Raw genomic sequence first — 8,421 nt, 5'->3', positions numbered from 1 at the left:
TAAATATCCTAGTCTGTCTAACTGCATCACTACATTGTGTACAGTCATTACAAAGCCATACAATGTTCTATTTATCTAAATAAATAGGCCTAACATACTGTATATGGCTCTTTAATCACTGCTTATAAAAATTAAGTGTCGTCATGTTTTGAACACCTCAAACTGAATTGAGGTCATTTGTTTAATAATTTTATTACTGACTGTGCACTTGCCTTTTTTTTTGTAAATTCAATTCAGTTTGAAATCAAGCTTCCTTGTGCTGTAAGCTTTTGCAACAAAGTTACCCTATTTTAAAGACACAAATTCACAGAATGAGCAAATGTATAAGATTGAGATTTTTGTAATGGTAATTGATCAATATTTATATGTATGTATATATAAGCCTATATTAAAATCTGTTCATCATATAAAGCGAATGTGTCTTTTTAGAAGACTTGGATTAAACCAATTTCAAAGCTTGAAATAATGATTGCCTTGAAAAAAATGGATGGACAATTTTTTTTATATTAAAATATCTATATGGCAGTATACAGTATGTGGTAGTTTTGCCAGCTAGTCGTCATGAAATCAAAAATGGCCCTACTTACTTTTTTTAGTGCACATTACTAGTCTTGTGGTGAACAATTGAACCATGCAAGTCAATACACTGGGAAAAAAAAATTCTGCCATCGCTTCCACTCTGGCATGGCGTTCTGGCTTTGATGACGTCAGTTTGACGACTTGGGGAATATCCTCTTGTTAAGTCATGACGTAAGGACTGCTGTTTCCGGGTCCAAGCCTCTTATTTCACTTGAGAATAATATCTCAGCAGCCGTTTATGAGCACTATTTAATTAATATTGCATATTTAAGCTGTGCACACTACAGTCTCCATGCTCAGTGTCTCAGCCACTAATATTTTAGCTGAATCACTGTCAGGCCTTCTGGGATTTCGGTATGGAGATAAAGATTAGGGTTATAATTTTTTCAGTATTACATGACATTGTGAGTGTGTATATGACCGGTTTGTTGTTTTTTGGGGGGCGTCTGGCAGAGCAGTCAATAATCATGCAGATTTATGTTACAAACTTATAGAATTGTACAGTAAGAAAGTTATTTCCTTTAACCAGGAAATTAACGTTCTTAGAATTGACAAGACGGTTGACCCTGAGTGGTCAGCTAAATATCTACAGTGGATCTAAAATATGAATAGTTAATTATAACTAGTTATGGTTAATTATTCATATTTCCCATGAGCTGATTAGCTACACTTGTAATTGAGTATTATTTCAGCAATGTAACAGTACTTGTACTTAAGTACAAATTTTCAGTACTCTTTCCACTACTAGTAACTAGGAATATCATAATGCATGGAAGATGTTATGCTGGTGCTCAGAAGGAGCACACTGTCATGCCACTACAGCCCAATACATACAGTATGACCAAATAATACAGATGCTGGAGGTACTATGGGAATGAGCAGAAGCAGAACTTGCTTTTTCAGTATGTGGGTGCAAATAAAAAAAGCTACAGAAATAGCATAAACCCTAAAATCTTGCAAAAAAAGGAATCAATGGAAAATATTTATGATTATTTAGGTTAAAGCTATTTTTCCTAATAAAATCACTAAATAATATATAATTATATACTCCAAAGCCTTGTCTTACATAGTACTCACTAAAGTTCCTCTATCAGTTAAGGGTAAAACTGGCCTTCTTTAGATCAGTTCACTCAGTGATAATGGTGTGAGTCATAGGGACCCAGAAAAAACAAGATATGAGATGTCTAATGTTGCGGTCTGGGTCCCTGGAAAAACGAACTCTACTCCCTTCTCTGAAGTGCATTATAAGTGAGAAGAGATGGAGGAACCAACTGTCTGAAGCAGCAAGGGCGATATCATCTATACTTGACCTGACTCATTTGAACTGTTGAAGATCTTTAATGATGCAGACTTGTACACTCATATGAAAGAGATCATTTAGGGGTTATTATTACAAAAATGTAACCGACTTAAAATTACAGAAATAATGTTACCTTTCTAATATATAACCACCTTAAAGTTCTAATGAGAAAGCCCCATGATGGATCAAAGTTCACCACAAATACCTCTTTCACAAGCTGAGACAAACATTAATATATAAAAAGAGCATATAGTGCCATAAATACAAACACAAAACATCATGGAAACTCGCATGATACAAAAATAATCCAATAAACAATTTAACAACATAACATGTAAAATAAAACCCTAATTGACATAAAATGAGAAAGCTCTAAGAGGAAAAAAAATCATCAAATGTGAGGTGTCCCATTCTCTATGTGAATGTTAATTTACGTTTTTTCACTGTAAATTATAAGATCGCTTGTAAAGTTTTTGAAAGTGAAAAATAACATTTAAAAGCATTTAAATTTACACTAACTTTCCCATGAGATGCATTACAGTTTCCAGTAAGAGAAAATACTGTTAACCGATTAACAGGTTTTTACTGTAGCACAGAAGTCTTTTACAGTTAAAATGATGATCTTTTTTACAGTGGTAAGTGCTTCCTGGCACTAAACACTTTAAACGGGGAAACAAAAGAGTAAGCTTTTCAGATCCACACATGACTGAAGAAACAAAGGATGAAGATATGGAGCACTAATTATTCCAAAGGTGCTCACCTCATGCAGTTTTAATTTGATTTACATTTTTGGTCACTACTTCATTTAACTTCAAATGTGGAACATGATAATAATAAAGAATGAAGAAACTTTTTAATAGTACTATATATACCACAGCAAATTATCATGGTGTGTGAATGGTGCTCCAGCATTACTTAAAAAACACTTTAAAATAAGTAGTATAAATACTGTAGATAAAGAGAAAAATCTAGTAGCCTATCATTTCTAACGTCTATCGCTCGGGGCCATCGTGCAAAACTGAAAGTGGTCTCATTTGGAGTGTAAAGCAAAACTCCGTGAGGCGACATGAAAGACAGAAGCGAAAATGCGGCGACTCGCCGTCGCGCTCACCGTCTCGCGCACGAGGATTCCCTCGGCCATCTACTGGAAGAGGTGACGTCACGACGCAGAGGTGGGGAATCCCCTGGAGACAGCGCGTGAGAAAAGAAACGATAACCTTCCAAACAGTGCAACTGCTAGAATAACATCCTAAAGCACGAAAGATGCCAAAGCGGGAAACAAAGCTGTTTTAATGTTGGGTCGGTGGGCGTAATCCACGGACTGCAACCATAATGAGAAGTGAAAATGAAAGTCGTTTAATAGGTTATTCTATTAGTCTTTTGTTTTATATATATATATATATATAGATATATCTTTAATTGCCACACCGTATTTATTTTTTTGCCGTGTCTATTTAGAAAATGGAAGCACTTTGGGTGGTTTTGCAATATTGTAAATAATAACAACCATGCTAGAAAAGTATTATTGATTCTGACTTTGAGTATAGGGCATTTTTATGCTTATTTTATTTCCACTCGTCCCTTTCTCACTTGATATGTTTTATTCACCTCACCTTAATTTCAGTATTGTCTATTTGGTACAACAAGTACACTTTGACACCATTGTAAATGCTGACAACCACGCAAATAAAGCTTTACTGACTGGCTCAGAGAAGAAGAGAAACGACAACATGGCATCTATAAACCTACTATGGCATAATAAAGAATCCGCATTCATGAGGAATCAACGAAATAAAGCAAAATCCCTTTCATATCAGGTAACATAACATGTATTCACGCGAACGGAAAACTTTATGAGTCTTCAGAGTCTTATTTTGTAATGTTTAAGGACTTGGCCACATATACTGTTAGTGGAACTAAGTTATCCATGCAACTACGGTACTATCGTCTTGTCAGGTCACAGTAGTGACATTCTTCTAGCTTCATGTAACGGCTCAGATGAAACAATGTGTACATTATTTCCGTCGCGAGCGCATCCCGTTCTCAGAACGAGCAGCACAGATTGTGATCGATACATCAGCGCGAGCTGCACGGCAAACCATTATCTGACACCGCAGCTCGCGTACAATCTTCACAGAGTAGCATCTAAGTGCGTTTTTTCACTGCCTTACAAAGCGACGTGGCTGAACAACTTACCCCTCCGTGTGTCGTTCAAGGTTTCTGAGAAAACGTCCCCCGCCGATATAAGCACAGTCAACACGTTATTGGCGTTAATAACTACCGTTTAAGAGACTATACGCTTTTCTAAAAAGACCTTTTCCAACTTTTCCGTCACTACAAACGCGCAGGCTACAGTGGTCTATGCGAAAAAGGGCTGCACATTTCCAGTTTCTCACTGATTGACAGGACTTTGACGCTCTCACGGACGAGATCAGGATTTCGTCCAATCGCTGAGCCCGACTGACGCAAAGGAGGCGGGTCAAAGAGCGAGCTCGAGTCCGCCTGTGTTTATTGCCCTGGCTCGGCAGGCTCTTCCGACGGCTCTGTCCTCCCTCGGAGCGCGCTGTTCTGAAGCCGAGCGCGGCGGGGGGAGGGCGAGCTTCTAGAGCAGCGCGCCTGGAAGTCATCTGAATTACTGGCAGTGCCTACGTCATCTCAACTTTTAATTCAGTGGATGTAAGAAGTGTACTGTCGTGACGTTTGCGGTAATCATTTCTCCCCTTATTTACAACACTGTGTACGTTAAAGTGTGCCACTGGCCACAGATCACACAACGAAACTAAATGAATATTTTCACAATATATAGCAAAGCGCATTTTATTTAAGAAAAATAGAGATTCTTAACTCGAATATTTATAAAGCACTTTCAAAACCATATAAAATGGACCAAAGTTCTGTACATACATGCAAATTATTACGTATATAAGTATTAATACACTTATTTTTTTATTGAAGAATGAAAAATGCATTGCAGCAAGTGGCTCAACAAACAAATATCAAATTATCAAAGTTTCTTGACTGGACTATAGTTTTGTCACTAGAGATGGAGACTAGAGACTGGAATAGAATTAGCTGTTTTACATTCATGGGTTAAGGAATTACAAATGGGTTTTTTGTATAGCAGTGGTTTCAAAATTAATGTTTTAGGTGTGACTGCCTGTAATTTATAGAACAAAAAACGAAAGTTTCTTCAAGTAATGCTAACCACAGTCCTTTTTTCTCAGAAATCAAAAAATCTTTTTAAAAACCCTCTGAAATTCCCAAAGGAAACCTCTGGTTCGCTTACAAATTGAGGTCATGATTGAGCAGCTCTGATGTGTTTGTATCAAATTCAGGTTAATCTGTTTTTCTCGCTCACACATTTTGACTGAACTTTGTCTTTGATTGATGCAAACTAATCTTTAACACAATGCTCCATTGTATTTGTACCATTATCAGATAGGATTTCTTTTTTTTTAACAGAACCTCCCAACCATATTTCCTTGAAGTATAAAAACAGGTCATGTTTACATCTCTTTGCATATAACACATGGGCTTCTAAGGAAACGTCAAAGGATGTTTTGTACAGTCCAGATGTTCCGGTCCAAGTTCATTAGGCTCTCACTTTTTTTTTTGGTCTCTCAGTGCTGTCTTTAATGGCAGAAAGAAACTGATGCAAAACACATTCATATCTGATGCTGTGTCAAGAAATGGTTCTGGAAATTACACATCACGTGTTGTATTAATACTGAAATTAAGGTCTCATGCACACATGCACGTGCTTTTACTGTGAAAGAATGTTGTGTCTGTTTGTTCTTAAGAGAAAATCTCACTTGGGTTAAGAATATAAAAACATATGCAGTGAATAATGTGAACATTTCACTCTTTCATTAAATAATGACAGAATTTTCATTGTTGTATGAGTTATATCTTTCATAGAATACTTTTTACACTTGCACAGATCTGTTAAGAGACCTGCTGCAAATAGGCCTGTTGCTCACTAAATATAGCACTTCAAGTTTTAATTTAAAAATACAAACTTATGCTTTGTTATGCTACATTAACCTTTGCAGAAGACGACAATGATGATGGAAGCAGAATAAAGAACAAGGAAATAATGAACATGTATTTACTGTCATTTCTCGCTAGTCAATACAGATGCCATGTCACACTGGCGCAATTAAAATCCCCAAACATTCAGAGCATTTGATCTGGTTATTCTACAATGACTTACATTTTAAACATCCTCAGTTATGTCACGTCTTACCCGTCATCTGTTTATTTACGCACTTATCCACACAGCTGTAGAATGAGCAATCAGGAACAAAATACGAATGATTTAAATTTGCATTTACACCTACAAACTGTTTGACTTCATCTGATATTGGTAAGTGAAGTAATTCGGAAAAGTCACACAATGTATGCACCTCCCACATATTTACTAGTTTTATTTGTTCACACAAAACAGAACTCATGCACACAATCTTCCCTGTCATTACAAGCCTCGCCTATTTTTGTTTCCACATTTGTCCTGGTAGGAAGTTCACATATAGCTTATACAGTAAAGAGAAAATGCAGATAAACATCAGCTCAGTGGGTTCTAGTTTGTTCTTCCTGCTGCTTTCTGCAAATACACGACCATCTGTTCTCCTGAGACACTGATGGAAAACACAGATGTGCAGCGGTGCATGTTTGTGGTGCAGAGACCAGTCCATACTGCATCTCATACATCATTTATATTGCAAACAGTTTTCTTGCAATGAACAATATCGACATATCTGATCCAAAGAGACTGTTATCTGTCTGATTAAGATATCAAGAAAGTGAATCTTATCAGAGGTGTTAACAAGTAAAACATTGTGAAATAAGGCTCAGATACTCTTTACATAATGTAAAATGCTACATCATATACATAATCATTAAAAATTGCTGATATATAATATTGTGTGTGTGTGTGTGTAGTGCTATGTTTATTCCCCAGCCTCTTTCTTTTTTGTTCTGCTGTCTTCTGCTCCCCTTTTGGAAAGCACTCTCCTTAATCAGATTCCTCACATTAATTATTTAATGTATTCCCTCATACGACCAACACGACACCACCAAGGACAGAGAACAGACAGAGAGAAGATGAGGGGAGAAGCAGAGGGAGAGAGAGAGGCAGAGGCAAAAAAGACCATCTGTTCTCCTGAGACACTGATGGAAAACACAGATGTGCAGCGGTGCATGTTTGTGGTGCAGAGACCAGTCCATACTGCATCTCATACATCATTTATATTGCAAACAGTTTTCTTGCAATGAACAATATCGACATATCTGATCCAAAGAGACTGTTATCTGTCTGATTAAGATATCAAGAAAGTGAATCTTATCAGAGGTGTTAACAAGTAAAACATTGTGAAATAAGGCTCAGATACTCTTTACATAATGTAAAATGCTACATCATATACATAATCATTAAAAATTGCTGATATATAATATTGTGTGTGTGTGTGTGTAGTGCTATGTTTATTCCCCAGCCTCTTTCTTTTTTGTTCTGCTGTCTTCTGCTCCCCTTTTGGAAAGCACTCTCCGTAATCAGATTCCTCACATTAATTATTTAATGTATTCCCTCATACGACCAACACGACACCACCAAGGACAGAGAACAGACAGAGAGAAGATGAGGGGAGAAGCAGAGGGAGAGAGAGAGGCAGAGGCAAAAAAAGCACAGAGAGCAATCTAAAACCAGCATGCCTTATTATTACTGTCCAAACATGGCATCTGTCTTTAGAAAACAAGCTTTTTCTTTTAGAGTAGTACTTCATTACATTAATAAGAATGTATTTGGGTGATTTTAAAACATTAAAGTTAACTTATGGATTCCCTTCTAAATGTATTAATCTCTGGTCTGAAGATATGAGAATTGCTGCATTATATAACTGACCTCTTGTAATATATATTTAATAAGGTTTTCTATTTATCTGTACCAAAAGCACTTGTTGTGTTGATTGATTGATTGATTGTATTCAAAGCCTTTAAACGCCTGTTTTAACCCTTTGATGAACATCATGGGTCTAAAGTGACCCGACTGAGTTTATTTTTTCATAATTTATTTCATCATTCAGAATTCCAGGAATTCCCCAATTAACTTGTTTTTGTTCATCACAAATCCTTATTTTTATTTTTTCTTTCAAAATCCTTTTTGTACCCCTCTAATGCACAACATGGGTCTAAAATGACCCTTATTCATTTCCTATGTTATTTCAGATATGGATGAGTGTTTCTTTGCTGAATATCTGAAAGAAATGTTTTTCTATCATTTATTATTCCAGATAGTCTTTAAATATGTTGGTTTTGACTTCCACAAATCATTGTTTATTTGCCCTTTTTTTTACTTAATAAAAAACACCGTTTTTGTATTTCTACATGAATTTTACACTCATGGGTCAAAAATGACCCATATAGAAACCTTTGCTATTTGCTTCTTTTTTTTTTTGCAAGTAGGAACATTTACTGCAGAAAACTATTCACCTGCCACACATTTCACAACTCAGCATTGCTGCTTTTATATAATTGATGCATTTAGT

General features: G+C 36.2%; 1 protein-coding gene across 1 annotated transcript in view; it reads right to left on the bottom strand.

The window, feature by feature from the left end:
* The window catches only part of LOC107567623 (signal transducer and activator of transcription 3-like), a 39,778-nt gene extending 35,488 nt beyond the window's left edge, over positions 1 to 4,290 (bottom strand). Inside the window, exon 1 of the mRNA XM_016253328.1 lies at positions 4,076 to 4,290. The gene's annotated coding sequence lies outside the window, so the exon portion shown is untranslated. The remainder of the gene's footprint in view (positions 1 to 4,075) is intronic.
* Positions 4,291 to 8,421: the final 4,131 nt, after the last annotated feature.

The sequence above is a fragment of the Sinocyclocheilus grahami genome, unplaced genomic scaffold (genome assembly GCF_001515645.1).
Source record: "Sinocyclocheilus grahami isolate Dianchi unplaced genomic scaffold, SAMN03320097.WGS_v1.1 scaffold27.1, whole genome shotgun sequence".
NCBI lineage: Eukaryota > Metazoa > Chordata > Actinopteri > Cypriniformes > Cyprinidae > Sinocyclocheilus > Sinocyclocheilus grahami.
Note: the sequence above shows the minus strand (reverse complement) of the source record. Positions and strands in the feature narration are given on the sequence as shown.